Genomic DNA, 27,063 nt, shown 5'->3' on the forward strand with positions numbered 1-27,063 from the left:
CTCAGGGTGGTTCACAGAATAACATCAAGATATAAAACCACAAACTACATAATAAAAATAAAAACAACAACACAATAGCCCCCCAAGAAACCCCCCACACATTTAAAAAGGGCGTAGGATGTAAATCAGAGCAACCAAAGGCCTGGTTAAAAAGGAACATTTTTGCCTGGCGCCTAAAGGTGTATAATGAAGGTGCCAGGCAAACTTCCCTGGGGAGAGCATTCCACAGACGGGGAGCCACTGCAGAGAAGGCCCCGTTCTCGTGTTGCCACCCTCCGGACCTCTCGAGGAGGAGGGAAATGAAGAGGGGCCTCAGAAGATGATCTCAGGGACCGAGTAGGTTCATTTGGAAAGAGGCGGTCCTTGAGGTATTGCAGTCCTGAACAAGTTCCATACTTATAACAGTGAGTAGCAGGCAACAACTCTACTGTATTGAGATTTAGAGAGGGGGTCATGCGGCAGGGGGGGAAGTGGTACTTGAAAATGCCATTTGAGCAGAGCTCCATACATTTCTTACCTTTTACTCCCAACAGCCTATTACTCCCCAAGGCACTGGCAATACAGTGGTACCTCGGGTTACATACGCTTCAGGTTACATACGCAGAATCCGAGACCAGGGAAAAGAGACGGCGGAAGAAGATTGGAAGAAATTTAAGAACCATCTTAAGAAACACTGTAAAATTAATGAGTGTTAGAATGATGCGGCTTTAGAAATTAAGTGGATTACAGCTGTAAAGATTAAGTTAAAAGAAAAGAAAAGTTAACAATTAGATAAAATTAAGGGTGAGGATTTGCTGAACTAAATATTTGAAATTGGAATGCTGAAAGGGGAGGTATGAGGAGGTTGGTGAAGTAAGTTTTAAGAAAATAAGGATTTGAAATTATACTTGTTTTTTCTTGTTTGTGTTTGTTTTGTATTGTTGTGTTTGATTATATAACTTGTGAAACTTTAATAAATATTTTATATTTTTTAAAAAATACATACGCTTCAGGTTACATATGCTTTAGGTTACATACTCCACTAACCCAGAAATAGTACCTCGGGTTAATAACTTTGCTTCAGGATGAGAACAGAAATCGTGTGGCGGCAGTGGAAGGCCCCATTAGCTAAAGTGGTACCTCAGGTTAAGAACGGTTTCAGGTTAAGAACGGACCTCCAGAACGAATTAAGTTCTTAACCTGAGGTACCACTGTATCTGCTTATTTAAGCACAGGTGTGCAGGTGAGCACTCAGAAAGGTAACGCTGCTCTACACCACTATTGGTTCCCCCATAGTTAGGGTTGTCATATTTTGAAGAGCGAAAAAGAGGACGCTATACAACTCATTTTAAATACCCCTTCTATATGTAGGCTGTACAGTGTTACCTCGCAAGACAAATGCCTCGCCAGACGAAAAACTCGCAAGACGAAAGAGTTTTTCATTTTTTGAGTTGCTTCGCAAGACGATTTTCCCTATGGGCTTGCTTCGCAAGACGAAAACGTCTTGCAAGTTTTTTTCCTTTTTCCTATGGGAAACCGTTTCGATGCATTCCTATGGGAAACCGTGCTTCGCAAGACGAAAAAACTCGCAGAACGAATTAATTTCGTCTTGCGAGGCACCACTGTAGAAGCTGTGATATATTGCTGAGGGGGGGCAGGAGAAGAGAAGAGGAAAGCAAGTCTTCAGCCACCAGTTATATCCGTGTCCCATCCAGAAAGTATTACCAGAGACATTTTGGCAAATTTGAAAAATACACCCAGACAGAGATTTAACCCCTGAAAAAGATGTTATGTCCAGGAAAAAGAGGACATATGGCAACCCTTCCCACCTCTCTCAGACCCTTCTTTCCTCAGGCGGCCTTTTCTGTTTCTCTGGACCAGGGGTAGGCAACTTAAGGCCTGGGGTCTGGATCGCCTTCTCAATCGCCTTCTCAATCCGGCCCGCGGATGGTCCAGGAATCAGGGCCTTTTTACATGAGTAGAAAGTGTCCTTTTATTAAAAATGCATCTCTGGGTGATTTGTGGGGCCTGCCTGGTGTTTTTACAAGAGTATAAGGTGTGCTTTTATTTAAAATGCATCTCTGGGTGATTTGTGGGGCATAGGAATTCGTTCATCCCCCCCCAAAAAAAATATAGTCTAGCCCACCACACGGTCTGAGAGATGGTGGACCGGCCCACGACTGAAAAAGGTTGCTGACCGTTGCTCTGGACAAATGCAAACAACTCTCTCCCACCTGTTGCACACACACAGGCTGCGTGTACACATTATATCTTGAAAGCTCATTCGGAGCACATTCCTTTCCCTCAGAGAATTCTGGGTACTGTAGTTTATCCCCCACAGAGCTGTAATGCCCACCATCCCATAACAAACTACAGAATGTGCTTTGCGGATTAGCGCTATTAGCGGTTTAGCGGATTAGCGGTTATTAAAGGTTTAGCAGCTTAGCGGCTAAAAGGCTATTAGCGGCTTAGCGGCTTAGAAAAAAGGGGGGAAGCGGGGAAAAATCAGAACACTCGCAAGACGTTTTCGTCTTGCGAAGCAAGCCCATAGGGAAATTCGTCTTGCGAAGCAGCTCAAAAACGGAAAACCCTTTCGTCTAGCGGGTTTTCCGTCTTGCGAGGAATTCGTCTTGCGGGGCACCACTGTAGATAGATAGATAGATAAACAATGATAAAATTAGCAAAACTATTCCAAATGGTGCCAGGTAGTATAAATTCAATTTTTAAAAGGATGGATTCCACAAAACAAAACACTGCCAAGGTCAGGGTAAAGAGGCAGATTAGCAATAAAATAATAAAATAAAATAAAATAGCTATATTCATTTGAATGAGTAGATCAGATGGAAGAGGGAGGAGGCCTAAGATTTGTCTACTATATGGAAAAAGAGGATTCACAAGGGGGAATGAGAGCACTCATGGGGCATAATATTCTCTTTTTTTATCCCTACAAACATAGGGACCATTTTAAAATTATTATTCCAGCAGGCTTTTAAATTGATTTCTGATTTTATCCTTTTAACTTTTATTTTTAGTATTACTGCACTGGGTCATAGAGACAACTGGGATTAAGTGGTGTACAAATGAATGGAATAATAAATAAAGATTTAATTTGTTGGATCTTGAGTCAGAATGGCCATGCACACATCCTGCACACCCTGGTGGTTCTCCCAAACTTCTGGGGCAGATTTGGGAGGGCACTTAGGGAAAGAAGGGGAGAAGAGAAGGAAGTTCTGCCACACAGCCAAAAGTCCTTGTGCCATCAAATCTTTTAAATTCAATTCCAACTCCAGTTATTAAACCGGGATATTCTGACTCAAGAGCTAGCGATTTAGTTAGACCCCACCCTGGGATTTTAACTCATCTCAGCTGGTGATTAAGATTACATTTCTAATGAGAATGTGACTAATAGAAATAGGGGAGAAAATAGATTTAGTCCACATTTGATGGCGTGAACGCACTTAATTTGCGCCTCCTGAAACAACGTGAGAACCAAAAACGCAGCCATGCTTCGAAATTCGCATGTCTCTGAACTTTGCAACGTGGTTCTCGAAACGATCAACATTTCCCAAAATGCATATACGCAGTGAAAGCGTTTATTAAAAGGCATATGTTAGTGAAACAACATGGGGAAAATGTATTATATTAGGCAAAATTGCTTTGCAAAAATGTGTGTGTTAGGCAAAATGTGTGTGTTAGACAAACCTAGACAGCATCTTAAAAAGCAGAGACATCACCTTGCCAACAAAGGTTCCTTATAGTTAAAGCTATGGTTTTCCCAGTAGTGATGTATGGAAGTGAGAGCTGGACCATCAAGAAGGCTGATCGCTGAAGAATGGATGCTTTTGAATTATGGTGCTGGAGGAGACTCTTGAGAGTCCCATGGACTGCAAGAAGATCAAATCTATCCATTCTGAAGGAAATCAGCCCTGAGTGCTCACTGGAAGGACAGATCCTGAAGCTTAGGCTCCAATACTTTGGCCACCTCATGAGAAGAGAAGACTCCCTGGAAAAGACCCTGATGTTGGGAAAGATGGAGGGCAGAAGGAGAAGGGGACAAAAGAGGACGAGATGGTTGGACAGTGTTCTGGAAGCTACCAGCATGAGTTTGACCAAACTGCGGGAGGCAGTGGAAGACAGGAGTGCCTGACGTGCTCTGGTCCACGGGGTCACGAAGAGCCGGACACGACTAAACGACTAAACAACAAGGCAAAATTGCATACAATCATGTGCAAAATACTTTGCAAAAATGTGTCTATTAGGCAAAATTGCATGCAAACGTGTGCATTGGGAGAAATTTGCAAAATGGATGTGGAAATGGATGTTATGAAATAAGAACTGAAGACTGTTAAAATGAGAAACTGAGAGAAGCCCAACTTAACCGATTTATCCATCCCTGGTGACTAAGGAGCTATCTCGCGTGCAATTACACATTCCCCCCCACATGCCAACTTTCTTCTCTTGTGTCATGCTGTTTCCCAAATGCTTAGCAAGCTCATACAAGCAGATCTTGAAAAAAAATCTCTAAAAATATGGGCGCTCATCAGATGGGCTGTCAGAAATGCTCCTGGGGCCTACTACTCATGGACTGAGCAGTGATGATGCTACTGTGCTACTCTTGACACACTTTTGGAGCATACCCAAGTCTGCTCCAAGACTGAAAGCTAACCGGATGTCCCACAGAAACACTTTGGGTTTTAGCAAAGCAAACAGTCTAATTTGTCAGCGCCTAAATGATACTGAAGGGAGGCGGGTCACGCTGTGGGTTAAACTGCAGAACCTAGGACTTGCTGATCAGAAGGTCGGCGGTTCGAATCCCCATGACTGGGTGAGCTCCCGTTGCTCAGTCCCTGCTCCTGCCCACCTAGCAGTTCGAAAGCACACCAGCGCGAGTAGATAAATAGGTACCGCTCCGAGGGAAGGTAAACGGCGTTTCCGTGCACTGCTCTGGTTCGCCAGAAGCGGCTTAGTCATGCTGGCCACATGACCCGGAAGCTGTATGCCGGCTCCCTCGGCCAATAAAGCGAGATGAGCGCTGCAACCCCAGAGTCAGCCACGACTGGACCTAATGGTCAGGGGTCCCTTTACCTTTACCTTTTTAAATGATACCGAGCGTCAGAACAACTTGGCCACAATAAGGAAATTTTGCCGGTGGTATGGCTAATTTCCACCTTCCCACTTCAACTCTCTGGCACCCTATCTGCATAACCTAGCAATTCTAAAATATAGACGCGCTTTTACTCTCGCAAGATTGAGCGTATTGCCCTCGGCTGTACTTGAGGGACGATTCCAACAGATTCCACATGAAAAACGCTTATGTCCCTGCGGAGATGGCAGTACCGAATCGGTGGCGCATGCCCTTCTGGCTTGCACTCTTTATAAAGACTTGGGGAATGAGATTACCACCCCTCTTTTATTGTCCATTCCAGGTCGCCCAGCCACTGCCACAGTGTCCTTTCTCTTGGCAGATCAAGATGAGCAGGTGACAGCAAAGGTTGCAAGGTTTTTAGCTGGGGCAATTAGAATAAGATCCACTACAGCGGAACCTCGGGTTAAGTACTTAATTCGTTCCGGAGGTCCATACTTAACTTGAAACTGTCCTTAACCTGAAGTACCACTTTAGCTAATGGGGCCTCCTGCTGCCGCTGCGTCGCTGCTGCACAATTTCTGTTCTCACCCTGAAGCAAAGTTCTTAACCTGAAGCACTATTTCTGGGTTAGCGGAGTCTGTAACCTGAAGCGTACGTAGCTTGAAGCGTATGTAACCCGAGGTACCACTGTATTTGATTATTGATTCAAAACCCTAAAAAGCATTTTATATAATTGACTTTTTATTTCTATTCTTTGTATATCGTATTGTTGTTTTATTGCTGAGGCAAATAAAGATTCGTTCATTCCCACAGAATCAGGGAAGGAAAAATGGCTCAGATGAAATAGCCTGTGCCTCATCTACAGGAGCTCTCAAGTATCTCCACTAGGGTTTGGACATGTCACAATGGTTGGGCATGTTCCTGATCTTCAGTTAAGCACATTGCAACAAGTCTAATGACCCAGTTAAGTAGCGCAGGAACATGGCTAATTGCCAGAACATGTCCAACCCTCAATTCCTAGTGGAGAGGTGTCTGACTGAGAGCTCTTGCAGAGAAGGCAGAGGAGATTGGTGAAGTTATTGACTGAAGATAAGTCAAGTTAGTCTAAATGTGTGTGGTGTGTGTATCACCCCCTAATGCAGACGAAATGGCAGTGTTGTGTTGCCCTTGGGGGACAAATATACAATTCTCTCTGCAGCCTTTCCACCTCTTCTGTGTCGGTAGAAGAGGAATGAGCACAAAAACCCTCTGTTGCTGTACACACAGTTCTCAAATGGTCGTGTTCTATCTCTGAGTCACTTCCTGGTAGCTCTTCCTCCCTCCAGGGTCACTGAGTTATTCGCCCTGTCTACATACACACCACACATTTAAAGCATATTTAAAGCACGTTACCCAGAAAGCTACAGTTCTCAGCACCCTTAACAAACAACAGGTGAAAGGTGCTTTAAATGTGCTTTAAAGACATGGTGCGCCTGCAGGCCCCCTTTCATGGACTGTTAAATTTAAAAGTGAAACAGTAACTGCAGAAGATCGGACTCGCAACCCCCTAGTTTTGACTTTATACAGATTCTTTATTTTGGCAGCTTCATTTTTTGGTGTTACGCACATCATATTTCAGGGGACACGGGTTGCGCTGTGGGTTAAACCACAGAGCCTAGGGCTTGCCGATCAGAAGGTCGGCGGTTCGAATCCCCGTGACGGGGTGAGCTCCCGTTGCTCGGTCCCTGCTCCTGCCAACCTAGCAGTTCGAAAGCACGTGCAAGTAGATAAATAGGTACCGCTCCGGTGGGAAGGTAAACGGCGTTTCCGTGCGCTGCTCTGGTTCGCCAGAAGCGGCTTAGTCCTGCTGGCCACATGACCCGGAAGCTGTACGCCGGCTCCCTTGGCCAATAAAGCGAGATGTGCACCGCAACCCCAGAGTCGTCCGTGACTGGACCTAATGGTCAGGGGTCCCTTTACTTTTACATCATATTTTACCAGGTGGTGAGATGATCCAGGGGGTTTGATTCTGATTGGAAGGAGAGATCGTGCCTCATTTATAGTGCATTGCCTTTTGAATTGCAAAGGTCACACTGTCCACCTCTTTCTTTTCTGTCTCCAACAAATTGCTGCTTCTCTTCCACACCTGCCTAGATTATATTATCTGTAGCCACCTACCCTTTGAAAAGCCATCGATGAAGTTTCAGATTATTTCCCACTGTTGGGTAAGCACCCACAGGCCATTGTGGGCCATTAACCATTTGCCTGACAAAACACGTCCGCAGTCTTAACTCTATCCTAAACAACCCTCCCCCCCCAAAAAAAACCCTAGTAGGATGTGTTAAGGAACAACATCTTGACTCTTAGCTAGGGTGGGTGGCTCTCTTGTGGTAGGGCAGGGGTCCGGAAGCTTTTTCAGCCGTGTCCCTCAGACCATGTGGGGGGCCGGATTATATTTTGAAAAAAAATATGAACGTTTTTGCCTGGTGCCTAAAGTTGAAGGCGCCAGGTGAATTTCCCTGGGGAGAGCATTCCACAGATGGGGAGCCACTGCAGAGAAGGCCCCGTTCTTGTCTTGCCACCCTCCAGACCTCTTGAGGAGGAGACACACGAAGCAGGGCCTCAGAAGATGATCTCAGGGTCTGGGTAGGTTCATATGGAAAGAGGCGGTCCTTGAGATATTGTGCCCCTGAGCCCTTTACGGCTTTATAGGCCAAAAAGAGGACTTTGAATTGGGCCCAGAAACTAATCGGTAGCCAGTGCAGTCAGACCAGGATCGGTGTAATACAGTGGTACTTCTGGTTGCGAATGGGATCCGTTCCAGAAGCCCGTTTGCAACATGAGCAGAATGCAACCCGCAGCGGCGTGTCTGCGCATGCGTGGGTTGCCATTTGCCACTTCTGCGCATGCATGTGACATCATTTTGCGCATCTGTGCATCTGTGAGTGGCGAAGAGCAGCGAAACCCGGAAGTAACCCTTTCCGGTACTTCTGGGTCGCTGCGGGACGCAACCTGAAAAAACGTATCATGAAGCAAACGTAACATGAGGTGTGACTGTATGCTCAAACTATCTTGCTCCGGTGCATAGCTGTCAAGTGTCCCTTATTTGAAGGGACAGTCCCTTATTCCAGCGCCATGTCCCGCTGCTGTCCCTTATTGATGGATGTCCCTTAAATGATGTCCCTTAAATTTCAAAGGAAGCAGCTCCTCTCCCTCCCTCCCTGCCGGCCAGGGAGGAGGGAGGCTCCAACTGTGTTGCTTGGCTGTGTTGCTCACCCAATAAGAAGTCTAAGAACGACTGGGGGGTGGAGCTTGCATGCCTTGTGTGTGGCTAGTTAATGCAAGCTGAGGGGGTTTTGGAATGCTGGACGCCATTTTGTTGCACGTGCTGCTGCAAACTTTGCAGTGCAAAGCCAGGCCGTGGAGCCATCTTAAGTTGAGGCTGCATAGGCCTTGTGGTGCATGTGATTCAGATTCTATTCAGCTGAACCTCTGGTTACAAAGTTGGTTGGACAGTGTTCTCGGAGCTACCAGCATGAGTTTGACCAGACTGCAGGAGGACAGGAAGACTGGAGTGCCTGGAACAGGTGAGGCTGCAGGTCCCTTATTTTGGCTGCTGGTCCCTTATTTTCAAGGCTGCTGGTCCCTTATTTTCAAATCTGTAAGTTGACAGCTATGCTCCAGTGAGCAACCTGGCCACTGAATTCTACACCAGCTGAAGTTTCTGAACTGTCTTCAGAGGCAGCCCTACATATAACGCATTGCAGCAATCTAGCCTTGAGGTTACTTACCTTTCCAACCATGGGACTAAGTTTATGTACACATTAGCTTCTTGAAACCCAGCAAGGTCATTCCCCCGTGCGGCTTTTCAAGACACATTCTTATCCCGCTGTGCACATCAGAGAGGGGTCAAGGATGTCTTCACCTGACGCACGTTACCTCATTCATTTCCGTGCGTCAAACTCTAGGTCACTGAAGCTGCCATTCGTCGCATGTGCAGCAACGCTATCAAATGTATGTTATCAAATGTTTGCTATCAAACCCGTCTCAACTGCGGCTTCTGTTTTCTAAACTACTTAGGCTCCAGGTACCCGAAAGACTGTCTTCTTCCCTAAACACTCTCTGGGAGGGTGTTAAGATCAGCAGAGAGGAGAGGACATTCTCTTGGCAGCGCCTAAATTGTGCGTTGGGCATATTTGCTATACAGATTTCATCTTATGCTGAACATCTGCCTCTTTACCCTGGTCTTAGACATTGATAGTCCCTGTGGAACACCCTCCCATCAGAAACCAAGGAAATAAACAACTACAGTGGTACCTCAGGTTAAGTACTTAATTCGTTCCGGAGGCCCGTACTTAACCTGAAACTGTTCTTAACCTGAAGCACCACTTTAGCTAATGGGGCCTCCTGCTGCCGCCACGCCGCTGGAGCACGATTTCTGTTCTCATCCTGAAGCAAAGTTCTTAACCTAAAGCACTATTTCTGGGTTAGTGGAGTCTGTAACCTGAAGCGTATGTAACCTGAAGCGTATGTTACCTGAGGTACCACTGTATCTGACTTTTAGATGACACCTGAAAGCAACCCTGTATCGGGAATTTTTTTTAATGCCCTAATGTTTTGCAAATTTTTATGTGCTGTAAGCCGCCCAGAGTGGCTGGGGAAATCCAGGCAGAGGGTCGAGGTATAAATTATTATTATTATTATTATTATTATTATTATTATTATTATTATTATCCCTATATAATATCAATATCCATATCTATAGTGCCTATATCGAGTGCTTTTTTCTGGGGTGACGCAGCGGTACGCATACCCCTAAACATTTTTTGAATCTAAGTTTGGCCACATTGAGGGCCAGTATTTCAATATGAGTGGGAAAATGAGAGTACCCCTAATAATAATTATTATTTTTTAAAGCATTGCCTATATCTATATATATATATATAGGGCTGATGTAGACATAGACATAGATGCCCCACTCTAGTTGTGATTCAAATTTCTTTTAAACTGTTTTTAGTGTTGCATTTTACATTGTTAGGACCTTCTGGCGGAGGGTGAATAATAAAGCTAATACTAATAATATGAGGAAATAAATGGAGAATAATGAGTGGAAAAGGGGACTAGAAGGGGAAAGAAATCTACGAGGAACAAAAAGAAAGGGTGACAAGGGAGTTAATTGGGCATAAAAAGAATTTGAAGATTTGAAAGGGAGAGTGAAACTGTGCTGAAATATGATTCCTGACCTATTGAGCAGCAACGCCCCAGGAGTTATGGCAATGGCTTCTTAACCCAAGCTGTGAACCCACTGCTTTTTCCCCCAGCCCACGAAGCCATGTACATGTAATGTTATCCTCTAGTTCAGTGGTGGTGAACCTATGGCACGCGTGCCAGAGAAGAAGAAGAAGAAGAAGAAGAAGAAGAAGAAGAAGAAGAAGAAGAAGAAGAAGAAGAAGAAGAGTAGTAGTAGTAGTAGTAGTAGTAGTAGTAGTAGTAGTTTGGATTTGATATCCCACTTTATCACCACCCGAAGGAGTCTCAAAGCGGCTAACATTCTCCTTTCCCTTCCTCCCCCACAACAAACACTCTGTGAGGTGAGTGGGGCTGAGAGACTTCAGAGAAGTGTGACTGGCCCAAGGTCACTCAGCGGCTGCATGTGGAGGAGCGGAGACGCGAGCCCGGTTCACCAGATTACGAGTCTACCGCTCTTAACCACTCTCTGTGTGTGTGCGTGGTGGAGCATATGTGAGATCTAGGCCAGACGGGCACTGGCACCCCAAAAAAGCTCAACTACTCTGGGCAATCTCCCCCATTATCTTAATAAATAAATAAATAAATATATATATTTTAATACCCCGCCCTCCCTGGCCATAGCCGGGCTCAGGATGGCTAACACCAGTAAAATTACAGTAAAAACATAACAGGAAAAAAAACCCAATTTAAAATACAGGTTAAAATGCAATTTAAAATGCAGCCTCATTTTAAAAGTGGCCCATAGATCAAAACCATAAGGGGAGGGAAACATAAGGGTCAGACTGAGTCCAAACCAAAGGCCAGGCGGAACAGCTCTGTCTTGCAGGCCCTGCGGAAAGATGTCAAGTCCTGGTCTCTTGTGACAAAGCGTTCCACCAAGTCGGGGCCAGCACTGAAAAGGCCCTGGCCCTAGCTGAGACCAATCTAACCAGCTTGCGACCTGAGACCGCCAAAATGTTGTCATTTGTGGACCTTAAGGTCCTCTGCGGGGCATACCAGGAGAGGCGGTCCTGTAGGTACGTGGGTCCTAGGCCGCATAGGGCTTTAGGAGTCCCCCCAAACAGGGAGTGTGTTATGCCCAGAAAAATACGGTAAATTGCAGTGGGTTTTGCATTGCAGTTCGGACACTCAGTCTCTAAAAGGTTTGCCGCCACCACTCTAGATTCTAGGTCTTGGTACACATTCCCTTTAATTCCCTTTATTTTCTGACTTGGAAAAAAAAATGGCCACATGGAAGCAGCAATGGCTGCAGTGTCTAAGTTGGACCCTGCAGTGGTTATTTTTGGTGGGGGAGGCTGAATGAAGTCTCTTCCCTCCCTCTGGATCTGTGACTCATACTGCTGCCTCTTTGACTAATTTGACTAGTGATGTAAAAATTGGGGTTTGGCTTTTGCTGCCCAACTCTGAGTCCCTGAAGTCCATGAATGGTCAGAGAAGAATGGATGGAGGAAGGATCCAGTGAAAAGCAAGGCAGATCTTTATTTTTCTGCTGCAACAGAGTTCCCTTCCCTCCTTCCAAGGAGGGAGAGACCCTGAACAAAAGTGTGCAGGAACCTTTAAAGACTTTTGACATTGTCCAACCCCCTTAGCCAAAGACCACCCCAAAACCATCATAAAGTGGTACCTCGGGTTACATACGCTTCAGGTTACATACGCTTCAGTTTACAGACTCCGCTAACCCAGAAATAGTGCTTCAAGTTAAGAACTTTGCTTCAGGATGAAAACAGAAATCGTGCTCCGGCGGCACAGCAGCAGCAGAAGGCCCCATTAGCTAAAGTGGTGCTTCAGGTTAAGAACAGTTTCAGGTTAAGAACGGACCTCCGGAACGAATTAAGTACTTAACCTGAGGTACCACTGTACATACATCATAGGAGGCAGTCTACAGCAGAAATCATGCCTGCCAGGATACCTGATAATAGTCACTGATTGCATTACCTGGGCAGCCTGGCCATTCTTTGGTGATGGTTAATACTTTAGTTCCTGAATCCAGGTCACAGGCTCACCCAGTTCATACCCAAATACGCCCTTAAGACAGGATTCCTAAGTGAAACGACAATGGGAAGGCTTTCCCCATTTGCCTCTCTTACTGCAGAGGAATATTTGAGGTCACTGTTAAGAGTCCAAATGGCTTCAGGATTGCTCTCCTGTACCATGTACAAACACATGGTTTATACATTTACAGTGGTGCCCCGCAAGACGAATGCCTCGCAAGACGGAAAACTCGCTAGACGAAAGAGTTTTCCGTTTTGGAGGTGCTTCGCAAAACGAATCTCCTATGGGCTTGCTTCACAAGACAACAATGTCTTGTGAGTTCCTGCTGGTTTTTTCCCCCTTTCCCCCCCTTTTTCTAAGCCACTAAGCCGCTTATCAGCTGATCCGATAAGCCGCTAATAGCGCTAATAGCGCTAATAGCGCTAATCCGCTAATCCGTCAATGGGCTTGCTTCGCAAGACGAAGAAACCGCTAGACGAAGAGAATCACTGAACGGATTCTTTTCGTCTTGCGATGCACCGCTGTAGATATGTGTGCATTTATGAATATTTATTGTATATTTGAGGCCTGAAAATTCTTATAACCACCAGGGAATGGCATGGGGCTTGACTGAAATGCATCTCTGAATCTCAGAGATGGTCCTGTCTCCCACCTGCATTGAGATGCATGCATTTCCCAACTTTTCTGTCTGGATTTTCACTTTCTGAAATATGGCAACCCTAGCAGATGTTGTTTAGTTGTTTAGTCGTTTAGTCGTGTCCGACTCTTCGTGACCCCATAGCCCAGAGCACACCAGGCACTCCTGTCTTCCACTGCCTCCTGCAGCTTGGTCAAACTCATGCTGGTAGCTTCGACAACACTGTCCCACCATCTCGTCCTCTGTCGTCCCCTTCTCCTTGTGCCCTCCATCTTACCCAACATCAGGGTCTTTTTCAGGGAGTCTTCTCTTCTCATGAGGTGGCCAAAGTATTGGAGCCTAGGCTTCAGGATCTGTCCTTCCAGTGAGCACTCAGGGATGATTTCCTTCAGAATGGATAGGTTTGATCTTCTTGCAGTCCGTGGGACTCTCAAGAGTCTCCTCCAACACCATAATTCAAAAGCATCCATTCTTCGGCGATCAGCCTTCTTTATGGTCCAGCTCTCACTTCCATACATCACTACTGTGAAAACCATAGCTTTAACTATACGGACCTTTGTTGGCAAGGTGATGTCCCTGCACATGTAGTTTACAGCAGAACAACAGTGAGGGGGTAGCAGGGGCGGCCTGGCCCATTTTGACACCTGAGGCAAAAATGGGAAGGTGCCACCCTGTCTGCTGCTTGTCTCCCTTGCTGCCCCTGTCCCATACTGGGGGTGCACAGCTGTGGCTGCCCGCGAGATCTCATGAGAGCCCTGCAAAATCACGTGGAGGCCTCCTGCGAGATCTTGAGTGGCTCTCACGAGATCTTGCCGGAACCCGGAAGCAGCCACAGCCCCTTCCGGCTTTGTGTGTGTGCCCACAGAGATGCCCCTCAGATTCTGCTGCCCAAGGCAACTGCCTCAGTCTGCCTCATGGGTGGGCCAGCACTGCTGAGCAGGGCCGAGAGCTGCCAGTCTGAAAGCACCCTCAGAGAGCGAGCGGAAGAAACTCTTCCCTGCCCTCCCTTGCCACAGAAATGCCATTGTGCCTGCTGTCAAAGAAAAAAATCTCTGCATGAGCCAGAGGCTGCATCGAAAGCTCTGATTAGCCTGGCAAAGAGTCAACCCAGCAAGAGGCTATAAGGAAGAGGAGATCCCGAGCAGGAAGGGTTTTCCTGTAAATGGTAACACCAAAGGGAATTTCCTTTGTTTTGGGAGGGCCAAAGCAAACGTGAGGTGGCAGGTGAGTGTTTGTATTGTATGAGTGCTGCAAAATAGGTGCAGGAAAGCAGGAAGAAGGCTTCAGCTGGCAACTAGTTTCGGCGCACGGTGATGCTTTGCAGAAAATGATCTGCATCACCAGGAAATCCTTGACTCGCAACAGCACTCCAAGCATACAGAGATGTGTGATGGCATAAAACCCTTTGATGTGCAGAGGGAGGCAACTTGTAAAGCCATAAAGACATGAACATACATCCCTTGACGGCAGCCTTACTAGCAAAAATTAGGCAGCAGCGTTAATCAAAACTAGAGGCAATTCAATAATAATAATAACAATACTTTATTTACACCCTGCCCATCTGGCTGGGTTTCCCCAGCCACTCTGGGCGGCTTCCAACAAAACACTAAAATACAATAACCTATTAAACATTAAAAGCTTCCCTAAACAGGGCTGCCTTTAGATGTCTTCTAAAAGTTTGGTAGTTATTGTTCTCTTTGACATCTGGTGGGAGGGTGTTCCACAGGGCGGGTGCCACTACCAAGAAGGCCCTCTGCCTAGTTCCCTGTAACTTGGCTTCTTGCAGCAAGGGAACCGCCGGAAGGCCCTTGGCGCTGGACCCCAGTGTCCCGGCAGAACGATGGAGGTAGAGACGCTCCGTTAGGTATACAGTGGTGTCTTGGGTTACATACACTTCAGGTTAAATACGCTTCAGGTTACAGACTCCGCTAACCCAGAAATAGTGCTTCAGGTTAAGAACTTTGCTTCAGGATGAGAACAGAAATCGTGCTGTGGTGGCGTGGCAGCAGCAGCAGCAGGCCCCATTAGCTAACGTGGTGCTTCAGGTTAAGAACAGTTTCAGGTTAAGTACGGACCTCCGGAACAAATTAAGTACTTAACCCGAGGTACTGGACCAAGGCCGTTTAGGGCTTTAAAGGTCAGCACCAACACTTTGAATTGTGCTCGCATCCACACCACACATTAAAGATCTGTTCCTTCCTCAAAGATTCCGGGGACCGGAGCTGCAATTCCAAGTACCCTTAACAAACCCAAATCCCCATGATTCTTTGGGGAAAGGGATGTGCTTTAAACGTGTGATGTGGATACTAACCTGGTTATTGCTGCTGTTTGCGCTGCTATGCTATGCTAACTGCAGAAAGGGGAAAGGTGAAAGGAGGAAGAAGAAGAAGAAGAAGAAGAGGAGTTTGGATTTGATATCCCGCCTTTCACTCCCCTTCAGGAGTCTCAAAGCGGCTAACATTCTCCTTTCCCTTCTTTCCCCACAACAAACAGGGAGGTGTCTCTGTATCTCCAGGGGGAGAAAAGCTTATGGAGGAACCTAGATGATTACAGGGCTGAGTGTGATGTAGGGGGTTGAACTCCATTGCACCCCAACCTGTTTCGGTGTGTGGGGTCTGAACTTATTCAGTGTGGCTCATTTAAGGGGAACTATTTCTTGAATCGTGATGGGGATAACCCTGCTCAATCCGAGCCACTTCCATACAAATCTGTTTGGAAGAGCTCACTTATCTGGAAAAAATATGAAAACATGAAAATGTTGAAAATACCTGATTAACAACATGGAAATTAATAAACTAGATATGCTTAGTTCAACTAAAACCCCATGTGAGGACAAAACTGAAATGAAACTGTCTATGTTTTTCAAGTTTGGATTTAATTATTTGTGAACCTCAGTCATGATACCCATACTTCATATTTTTTTTCAATGCAACTATATTTATAATTATCTAAACCATCCATTTTTAGGGACGTGGGTGGCGCTGTGGGTTAAACCACTGAGCCTAGGACTTGCCGATCAGAAGGTCGGCGGTTTGAATCCCTGCAACAGGGTGAGCTCCTGTTGCTCAGTCCCTGCTCCTGCCAACCTAGCAGTTCAAAAGCACATCAAAGTGCAAGTAGATAAATAGGTACCGCTCTGCCGGGAAGGTAAACGGTGTTTCCGTGCGCTGCTCTAGTTCGCCAGAAGCGGCTTAGTCATGCTGGCCACATGACCTGGAAGCTGTCTACGGACAAACGCCGGCTCCCTCGGCCAATAAAGCGAGATGAGCGCCGCAACCCCAGAGTCGGCCACGACTGGACCTAATGGTCAGGGATCCCTTTACCTTTAAACCATCCCTTTACTCAGCCTCAGCTCTTAGGAGAAAACATGGTGCCAGATGCATGATGGGAGATGGAGCGTTGGCACCAACTTCCTTAATAATCTTCTGGTACCAGAGGGTGACAAGGCATTGACAGCATCACCAGCCATGTCATCAGGAAAGTCCCGCAGAGCTGTCCGAATTTTGATCGTCTCCATCAACCTTGGTGGACCAACCCGAATTGTCCCTCATGCCCATGGAGGTTTATTATCATTTGTTGCATCATTGGCTTCCTTCCAAGGTGGTTTGCAATGTGAAACAAGAAATGAACATCAGAAAAGGTAGAATGGCAGGTAGAAAAGGTAGAAAGGTAGAGTCCTCTCAGGCTGTCTGAGGAGCTGTTAGCACAAACTCCCTGGTCTGGGTTTCATAGCTGCCACCTTTTCTCAGGTCACACGGCGGTCTTCAGTAGCCCCAGGAGAAGGCAAGATGAAAGGCTTCTACAGCAGTTCCCTTAGGTCACTTATGGCTCTGTCAGGAGCCAACGGAATGTGCTTCCTGACCTGGCCTTCTTCGCTTCCGCCTTCCTTCAGGTCACACAGAGGTCTTCAGTAGCCAGCCCCAAGGAAGGTCAGGGAAGGGCTATTGCAAGAAGATGCTGCGAGGTTGCACTTCACCACATATGGCACCCATCTGTGACAAGGGGACCTTCTCAGTCCCTGCTCCCTCCTGCCCAGTACAAAACTCCAGTTTGGTATTACCACCCGCTCAGAAGTGCAGGGCCAGCTCTTCTGAGAGACGGGCTCACAGCTGCATGAGAGACCACAGAATCTTGAGCTGGACCTGACCGTGTGGGTGTGTGGGTGTATAGATAGATACACACACACACACACACACACACACACACACACACACACACAGGCTGTGAGACTTCAACACCACCCCGAGATCTCCTGAGGCTGTTCAGACAAGCAGTGAGCTGGGCAGCACAGTAGCAGAATCCCTTGTCAATGCGTTTAAAACTGTAGAGAACTCCAGTTGTGTTTATGGCCTCATGCTCTAGCACAGAATTAAGACCAATGAAATAACTGAATTTTGTTCGCACAATCCCTCCGTCATTTATTATAGGGTTGCAGGTCCATGTCTTTGCTCTCCAGTGTTCTTGAATCTTGCCTACAGTGTAGAACCTGTTTATACCAAAGCAGTATCTTACAATGTTAGGACCTGCTTCAGAATAAAGCCCTGTTTATGCTTCCCCCCCCTCACACAATTCCAGTGCTTTCTGCCCCCACCCCATCAGTATGTTTCGGAGCACAATTCAAAGTGTTGGTGCTGACCTTTAAAGCCCTCAATGGCCTCGGTCCAGTATACCTGAAGGAGCATCTTCACCCCCATTGTTCAGCCCAGACACTGAGGTCCAGCTCCAAGGGCCTTCTGGAGGTTCCCTCACTGAGATAAGTGAGGTTACAGGGAACCAGGCAGAGGGCCTTCTCAGTGGTGGCCCCCGCCCTGTGGAATGCCCTGCCTTCAGATGTCAAGGAGATAAAGAACTATATGACTTTTAGGAGACATCTGAAGGCAGCCCAGTATAGGGAGGTTTTTAATGTTTGATGTTTTATTATGTTTTTATATGTTGGAAGAAACCCAGAGTGGCTGGGGTGACTCAGCCAGGTGGGTGGGGCATAAATATGATTATGAAGATGATGATGATGTAGATGGGGCAGTAAATATGGGCCACCCCACTGGCTCCATATGTGATTAAAATCTCATGAAGGGGAGCTCATGAATAGGACTTAAGTGTATTGTAAATGAATACACTCGCGAGTGAATTTATTCCCATTTCACTACACAAAATTTGTGTTGGCGCCTGTATGTGTGTTTTTAAAAAGCATTGCATATATTTTGGGAACGATTTTTGGTTATGTGAAAAGAATGCATACAAGGCCTAGAAACCTGCGTACACAAATGCTTCCATCAGCCTTATATTAATTTCGCAGCTGTTTGGAATATTTTTAAGAGTTCAAGTTGCAGTAGAAAATAACTGTACAACAAAAGTATTTGATAATTTAAAAAATATCGTTAATCATAGCCAGAGTAGCCCGGGCTCGAAAGTGGAAAGCTTCTCAGATTCCAACTATACACAAAAGGCTGTGGAAATGTCTTAAATTTAGCAAAGACTAACGCATTTATGGGAGGAATGGTATGTTTTTGTCACACAAGATTTGTTGAGAGGTGGGTGCTTTTTTGTGAATTATCATAATGCAGATTTTGGAAAGATTAGACTTGAAAGTCATTTCTTGAAGTAAAGTATTATTTGTGCATGTTTTGAAAGATGGAAAGAACAAAGGAAAGGGTGAAAGAAAGAAGGAATTCAAGTACCGTATTTTTCGCCCTATAGGACGCACTTTTTCCCCTCCAAAAATGAAGGGGAAATGTGTGTGCGTCCTATGGGGCGAATGCAGGCTTTCGCTGAAGCCTGGAGAGCGAGAGCAGTAGGTGCGCACCGACCCCTCTCGCTCTCCAGGCTTCGCGGACCTCTCGGCAAGCAGCGGGAACGCTCCCGCTGCTTGGGGAGAGTTGCCTCCATGCCGAAGCCTGCGCGCGCTTAGATCAGCACGTCCAGGCTTCGCGGATCTCTCCTCAAGCAGCGGGAGCGTTCCCGCTGCTTGGGGAGAGTTGCCGGCATCCCGAAGCCTGCGCGCGCTGATCTCAGCGCGTCCAGGCTTCGCGGACCTCTCCACAAGCAGCGGGAGCCACCGCTGGGCTCCCACGGCTTGCAGAGAGCTGCCTGTTTGGGGGCTGGGGTCGGGGGAAGCTCAGGCTGCCCCAGCCCCGCGCCTGGGGGGGAAATAATTTTTTCCCCTTTATTTCCCCCCCAAAAAACTAGGTGCGTCTTATGGGACGGTGCGTCCTATAGGGCGAAAAATACGGTACTTTAGAAGTACTGCTGGAAGGTCAGTTGGTATTCTTTATTAAATAACAGCCACAGCATGGCCTGATGAGGAGCATGGGATGGGATGAAGGGGACTTAAGAGTCTTAGGGTACTCATGGTTCCAGTCCAAAATAATGACTCCATTGCTGCTATTTGCTCTGGAGGGGAGAGGCTATTGGCAGCTTCCTTCCCGAGGCAAGTAGCACTGATGGGGGCAGGGGGACAGTGATGGCAAAGACCCCCCCCCCCAATATGGCCCATAGAGAGGCCATGCATGTGATTAATCTCATGTATAGTGTGGCCCCTTGTTTGGGGGAAGATATGGGGTATGGAATGGGAATATCTGCAATTATTAAAGGAGGAGGGGCAATAGCCCAAGTGATAGTTTCTAGCAAATTTCTTCTCTCTCTCTCTCTCATTTTTATTAAGAGTTAGGTAACCTCTGTTGTTGTTGTTTAGTCGTGTCCGACTCTTCGTGGCCCCATGGACCAGAGCACTCCAGGCACTCCTGTCCTCCACTGCCTCCCACAGTTTGGTCAAACTCATCCTGGTAGCTTCGAGAACACTGTCCAACCATCTCGTCGTCTGTCGTCCCCTTCTCCTTGTGCCTCCATCTTTCCCAACATCAGGGTCTTTTCCAGGGAGTCTTCTCTTCTCATGAGGTGGCCAAAGTATTGGGACCTCAGCTTCAGGATCTGTCCTTCCAGTGAGCACTCAGGGCTGATTTCCTTCAGAATAGATAGGTTTGATCTTCTTGTAGTCCATGGGACTCTCAAGAGTCTCCTCCAGCCCCATAATTCAAAAGCACCCATTCTTCGGCAATCAGCCTTCTTTATGGTCCAGCTCTCACTTCCGTACATCACTACTGGGAAAACCATAGCTTTAACTATAAGGACCTTTGTTGGCAAGGTGATGTCTCTGTTTTATAAGATGCTGTCTAGGTTTGTCACTGCTTTCCTCCCAAGAAGCAGGCGTCTTTTAATTTTGTGACTGCTGTCACCATCTGCAGTGATCATGGAGCCCAAGAAAGTAAAATATCTCACTGCCTCCATTTCTTCCCTTTCTATTTGCCAGGAGGTGAGGTAACCTCTAGCAAATACGTAATACTAGCAACCTTGTCTCCAGTGCTTATTGGGGATTCTAAGAAACAAACAAACAAACAAACAAGCAAACAAACAGTGCTGTGTTGAAAGCAGTGGTTAAAATCAATGCAGTTTTGAAAAGTTCAGTCTGCTATCTGGAAGGAAAATGGTGTCTCCTTGCACAGACAAAAACCTGCTCCTCGATCTCAGAAACCATCATGCAAAAATTGGCTAGGATACCTAAAAAGGTGTCAAAATGCAGAGCGTGCAAACGGCTTTCCAAAATACATAGCAGATTGTCTCAATATTTCATAACACTCATATATAGAAGCCCATCCATTGCTCCCTTTCTCTTTGCTTCTTCCCATTGCTCAGCTTGTTAAATTCAGTTATTTTACTCATTTCAATTATTCCCCTGTTTCTGGAGACATAATCCATTAAAGAGCATGGCACAAAACCAGTAATTTTGATTGGACAGACTTACTGTGGAGATCAAAGGGGACCATCGCTGCTCATGGAGATCATGACGTGGAGCAAGTAAAAATTGTTTTGGGAGTTTAGGGGCTAATAAATTTCAGGGTTTTAAAACTGAAGCTGCTTATAAACACATTAGGGACACGGGTGGCGCTGTGGGTTAAGCCACAGAGCCTAGGACTTGCCGATCAGAAGGTCGGCAATTCGAATCCCCGCGACGGGGTGAGCTCCCGTTGCTCAGTCCTTGCTCCTGCCAACCTAGCAGTTCGAAAGCACATCAAAGTGGAAATAGATAAATAGGTACCGCTCCGGCGGGAAGGAAAACGGCGTTTCCGTGCGCTGCTCTGGTTTGCCAGAAGTGGCTTAGTCATGCTGGCCACATGACCAGCTGTACGCCGGCTCCCTCGGCCAATAAAGCAAGATGAGCACCACAACCCCAGAGTCGGTCACGACTGGACCTAATGGTCAGGGGTCCCTTTACCTTTTCCAACACATTCCAACATCCATGGGGATATGAAACTTGGATCTAGTAGGGAACGCCAGTATCACAGCACCAGAAAAGGACCTGTTCCAAGTCCTCTTCGGTGTGCCCTCTAAAGGTGTGGACATCCAAGCCAAGACCTTACTAGATGGCCAAACAACAAAACTCCCTCCTTTAAGGCCTATGATTGCCAAAATCATCATTCCAACACCAATTTAAAAACGTTTTTATTCCCTCGGGCTTTTCCTGGGGCCTGTGACGATGTTGTTTGCAAGCTGACTGTATTGTTGTGTTGCTGTTTTGCATTTTATTTTTTTGGTGTGGTTTTACATAACTGGGGTCGTGGAAATAACGATGGATAGGGCAGGATGTAAGTGCAAATGAGAAATAAACAACAAAGTTGGAACATGCAGGAAGTTTGATAAGGGGACAGGCTCTCGCTTCAATATGAAGAGCACCATCTGCCACGCGAAGTTTCATTTACAGGGACATTTGCTAAGGCTTACGCCTGAGATCTTACTTCAGATATTATTATTATTAATAATGTATAATTTTTATTATTTTTCCATTTAATAATATATAATTACATTATTATCCACTTTACGCTTCAGACTACAGACTCTGCTAACCCAGAAATAGTGCTTCAGGTTAAGAACTTTGCTTCAGGTTGAGAACAGAAATTGTGCTCCGGCGGTGTGTCAGCAGCAGGAGGCCCCATTAGCTAAAGTGGTGCTTCAGGTTAAGAACAGCTTTAGGTTAAGAACAGACCTCCGGAACGAATTAAGTACTTAACCTGAGGTACCACTGTACTGGGATGGGATAGCTGCAATCTTTTCCCCAGTGGGGGTAATAGCAGCTTAGAGGTGATTTCCATAGGGGAAGTGACATGAGCCCTTCTGTTCAACCAACTTCCACTCCTTTCTTTTTCTTCCAATTGCTGACTCATTGCATATATTTCTAATTCTCTAAAAAGAAACATTGGAAATCTTATCTTAAAAGAACGTCAAACTGCATTTAACATGGAGTTCAGCCCTTAAATCATGATGGGGGTGGTTGTGTGTGGATTCCAAAAGACAATACAGAGGTCTCAGAAATAATCGCTTTGGGGAAAAACACAAACGTTGGAAAGCTGAAGATGAATTTGCTGAATCATCTTTTGCCTTCCTGTTTGGTCATTAGCTTTGGGCTGACAATTTCAGTGTCTTCAAGTGCGTCACTTGTATTGCATGCAAGCGATGTGCAGTAATTCTACTTTGGGGACATCACTTCATTTCCTGTGCTATGTCCGATAAACCAGGGGGAAGGTTACGCACATATACATTAATATAATTTCCATGCACCTTTACCCCACTCTTCTATCTAAAGGCAGAGTTGCTAAAAAGATTGGAAAACAATAGTTACGGACTACAGTGTAATATAAGGGACGCCGGTGGCATTGGGGGTTAAACCACAGAGCCTAGGACTTGCCAATCAGAAGGTCGGTGGTTCGAATCCCCGCGATGGGGTGAGCTCCCGTCGCTCAGTCCCTGCTCCTGCCAACCTAGCAGTTCGAAAGCACACCAGTGCAAGTAGATAAATAGGTACCGCTCCGGCGGGAAGGTAAACGGCATTTCCGTGTGCTGCTCTGGTTCGCCAGGAGCAGCTTAGTCATGCTGGCCACATGACCCGGAAGCTGTACGCCGGCTCCCTCAGCCAATAAAGTGAGATGAGTGCCACAACCCCAGAATCGGCCACTACTGGACCTAATGGTCAGGGCTCCCTTTACCTTACAGTGTAAGAAAAAAGCAGCAAAACTAGACTGGGGGTAAAAAGTTTAGGGCAGGGGTAAGAAAATGGATCTGACCAGTGGATTGGATGCAGAACACTTTGATAGTTGGGTGGGGTTTCCCACCTGCCAATCATCTGATGTCACCAACCTCGAGCGAAATAGTCAAGAGTCCAGGCATAGCTTGATAGCACAAGGATGGACGAATGAGGGAACCCTGACAAAGGAACGGTGACAAGAAACATGGATGAACTATGCAGAATTGGCTAAATTGACATACAAACTGCGAGATAAGGACAAAGCGTGTTCTCCTTCATGGAGAGCACGTGTTGCGGTGGGGGCCGCCAGGACACTCCAAAGTTGGGGGGGCAGGCTAACTGATCGTTGGCCACTGATGCGACTGGGGCTTCCCTTGTTGTTGGGAAGAAGTTAATGTTGCCATTTATTGATTGACAGCCAGAAATAGTAAAACTCTTTGCACGAGGCTAGGGCTTCCTCTTTTCGCCCGTGCAGCGGATTGCCCGTCCCTCCCTCCCTAGAATAGGGTTGTTCGCTTTGACCTTGCTATGCCTGTCATGGGGTCGTCTGCTTTGGAGCGGGGGCCTGGTAGGAATTTTGTCCGTCTGGCTGATTGGCTGGGGGCATTTGGTTTTTGCCTACTGCGTAGCAAATCATCACAACTTGTAAGGTTCGCGGTTAGGCATTGGTTTATGGTTTGGTTGGTTGAGGGGCATGGATTGGCTGTGCCTGCCCCTCTCATGCTGCTGCTGCAAGGGATTCCGTTAAAGGAATTGGGGGCTAACTATTGCTTGTTCACTCTGTCAAGGGGGCTCGGGCCATAGCAATGAGCTCCTGGTTGCATTTGGGGTGAGGGCAGATTCCCTGCTCCGCGTAACCCCCAAGTGTATTCCCCCATTCTGACTTTTGCATCGTGCGGAATGTCAGTCTGTCCCCCATGGTGCCTACGCACCAATGCCTACGCAACCACTCACAAATTTGTATTTTAATAAAGTTGTGGCCAAAATTATGCCAAAAATCTTAAACAAAAATTTCTGTGTGATGTGTGAGTTATTGGGGTGGACCTGGGGACCTCGACACGCAACTGTGACTTCAAAGAAGAATGGGAACTTTTCACAAAGTATTTAAAAAGACAACAAAATGAATTGGACTCCTTGGCAGGTTTTGAATAAACATACACAAATTTAGTGATTGATAACATGGAAGATGGATAACATAATGATTGAAATAATTTTATAATATGCAGAGAATAACATGTGCTGAGAAATCAGAGAGAGGAGCTGAGGGAAGTCTCGGGGGGAGGGAGGGTTTGATGGGGAATGGGGAAAAGGGGTGGAAATAATGAATTTGATATGTTTTGATATATTGTTATGTTAAAATTGTTAATAATTTTTTTTTAAAAAAAAGAGAGTCCAGGCATAGTTTGAAGTAAGGTGGATAAAAATCAATGATTTTTTTTACCCCCCCCCCCCAAAATGGATTTTTTAAATAAAAAAAAAACAGATTTATTTATTTATTTAAAGTGGATTTTTAAAAATAAAATGCTTTTGGAGGAAAAATCTTTCTAATGATAGTTTTCTACTTAACTTACTTTATAGTCCAAAGGCTATTCATCAGGGAATAAGGATTTGTTTAAAGTTTTTCACGTGTGCTGAAACTCAAGTCTAAGTTTTTTGTTTTTTAAATGTTTAACCACATCAGTTAACAAACATGGATACATATGCTATAATGTTATTGTTTTTGTTAAATACTGTAAATTGTTTTAACTGTTATTAAGGAAATGATTATTTTTCTCCTTCCAATAAAGTACAGCAGAAAAGTTGTCCAAATATAAACAGTGAATTTATGAAACCTCACAATAATTTCATAATTATCTGTCAATGTATTTCTAATAGTATAACCACATCAGTACTTTTTTATATAACTGTAAAAACGACACTGAAAATTTATTACTCCAAAAATGAAACCTTCATCTGGTTGTAAATATTAAGATTATACTAGCAAGAATGAGTCTTTCTGTAAAAAAAAAAGATTTAAATCAAGTCTTACTGACTAGTGATTTAAATCACGATTTAAATTGATTTGATTTCAATCAAATCCATCCTGGCTTGAAGCCAGTCTGGGAATGCAAAGGAACAAACTTTTTTCCCTCAGCACCTGCAAAGCACCACCACCTGGAGCTACCTTTTTACAGAAAAGACCAGAACCGCAACGAGATGGCTCAGGTGATTCAGAAGGTGTTTGGGTTCAGGGGTGGACTTTCTGCTTTCAAATTTCAGCGGCGCCCTGCGCAAGGCCAAAATCCGCCCTCCGGCTTGCCCTATCGCTTTCTGTTCCGCTCAGTTCACTGAGTCACAGTTGTGACATGCCAACAATCCTACTGTTCAGGATTGGAAAGCTCTTAAGCGCCTTGTCCACTATTTGAGAGATCTGCATTGGCTCCCAGTACGTTTCTGAGCACAATTCAAAGTGTTGGTGCTGACCTTGAAAGCCCTAAACGGCCTCGGTCCTGTATACCTGAAGGAGCATCTCCACCCCCATCGTTCAGCCCGGACACTGAGGTCCAGTGCCGAGGGCCTTCTGGTGGTTCCCTCACTGTGAGAAGCCAAGTTACAGGGAACCAGGCAGAGGGCCTTCTCGGTAGTGGTGCCTGCCCTGTGGAACACCCTCCCTTCAGATGTGAAGGAAATAAGTAGCTATCCTATCTTTAAAAGACATCTGAAGGCAGCCCTGTTCAGGGAAATTTTTAATATTTAACGCTGTATGGTTTTTAATACTTGATTGGGAGCCGCCGAGAGTGGCTGGGGAAACTCAGCCAGATGGGCGGGGTATAAATAAATTATTATTATTATTATTATTATTATTATTATTATTATTATTATTAAAGGGGACTTTGCACTACAGACTGAGGTTCACAAGTCAGAAGACTGGAGGTCTTGAAATCTTTGCAGATGCTAGTTTTGGAAGTGACACCACGGATGGTACAAGCACTTCTGGAGTGTGCTACATGTACAACCACTGGCTGTTTGACTGGCTGTGCAAAAAGCAGACAACAGTGAGCCTAAGTTCCTGTGAAGCAGAACTCAATGCTCTGTCATTTTCACTCATGGATTGTGAATGGTTGATGCAACTGTTTCAGGACATCAAGGTTTCTGTGTAATGTCCTATACAGGTGTATCAAGACAATAGATCCTGTTTGGCTTTGCTGAACTCAGAGAGTTGCAAGCAAAGAACCAAATACTTGCAGATTAAGTTACATCGTGCAAGGGAGTGTATTCAGAAAGGACTCATACAGGTGTCCTACATGCCAGGAAATGAAATTCCTGCAGATCTGTTGTCTAAGGTTGTTAACAGAGAACAACTTAAGGTTTATGTACAGAGGTTGCAGTTGGGTTGAACCACAGGCACTACAGGTTACACGGAAAGGGGGAGAATGTTAGGATATAGTTCTGTTCCACCTTAAAAGGGAACAGGCATGACTGTTGTGTGTCACATGCCTGTTTACTTCCAGCGCTTGCTGGGAACTTCCGTTTGGATATAGCTTTTCCATTGCTGCTGCTGTTTTGCTGGACACAAAGGGAAGCAGGCATGTTTTTTCCTTTGTTCCTGCTGCTGAATAAAATGCTGTAATATACTGCTTACAGATTTCTCTGTCTGCCTCTTCTGCTGTGAGAAGATTTATTCACTCTGCTGATAGAGCGTGCACAGGTCTCTAAAAGTATCTGCCCTAAGCTAGGACAATAAAGAAGGTTGATCACCGAAGAATTGATGCTTTTGAATTATGGTGCTGGAGGAGACTCTTGAGAGTCCCATGGACTGCAAGAAGATCCAACCTATCCATTCTGAAGGAAATCAGCCCTGAGTGCTCACTGGAAGGACAGATCCTGAAGCTGAGGCTCCAATACTTTGGCCACCTTCATGAGAAGAGAAGACTCCCTGGAAAAGACCCTGATGTTAGGAAAGATGGAGGGCACAAGGAGAAAGAAGGGGACGCCAGAGGACGAGATGGTTGAACAGTGTTCTTGAAGCTACCAGCATGAGTTTGACCAAACTGCGGGAGGCAGTGGAAGACAGGAGTGCCTGGCGTG

General features: G+C 45.8%; 1 long non-coding RNA gene across 1 annotated transcript in view; it reads left to right on the forward strand.

Moving 5' to 3' along the window:
- Positions 1-1,022: 1,022 nt before the first annotated feature.
- LOC310690869 overlaps positions 1,023-27,063 on the forward strand; it is a 98,575-nt gene continuing 72,534 nt past the window's right edge. Inside the window, exon 1 of the long non-coding RNA XR_014518233.1 lies at positions 1,023-1,184. This is a non-coding gene — a long non-coding RNA (uncharacterized lncRNA). The remainder of the gene's footprint in view (positions 1,185-27,063) is intronic.

Source organism: Podarcis liolepis, assembly GCF_965112155.1.
Source record: "Podarcis liolepis genome assembly, chromosome: 13".
In the NCBI taxonomy this organism is placed as follows: domain Eukaryota; kingdom Metazoa; phylum Chordata; class Lepidosauria; order Squamata; family Lacertidae; genus Podarcis; species Podarcis liolepis.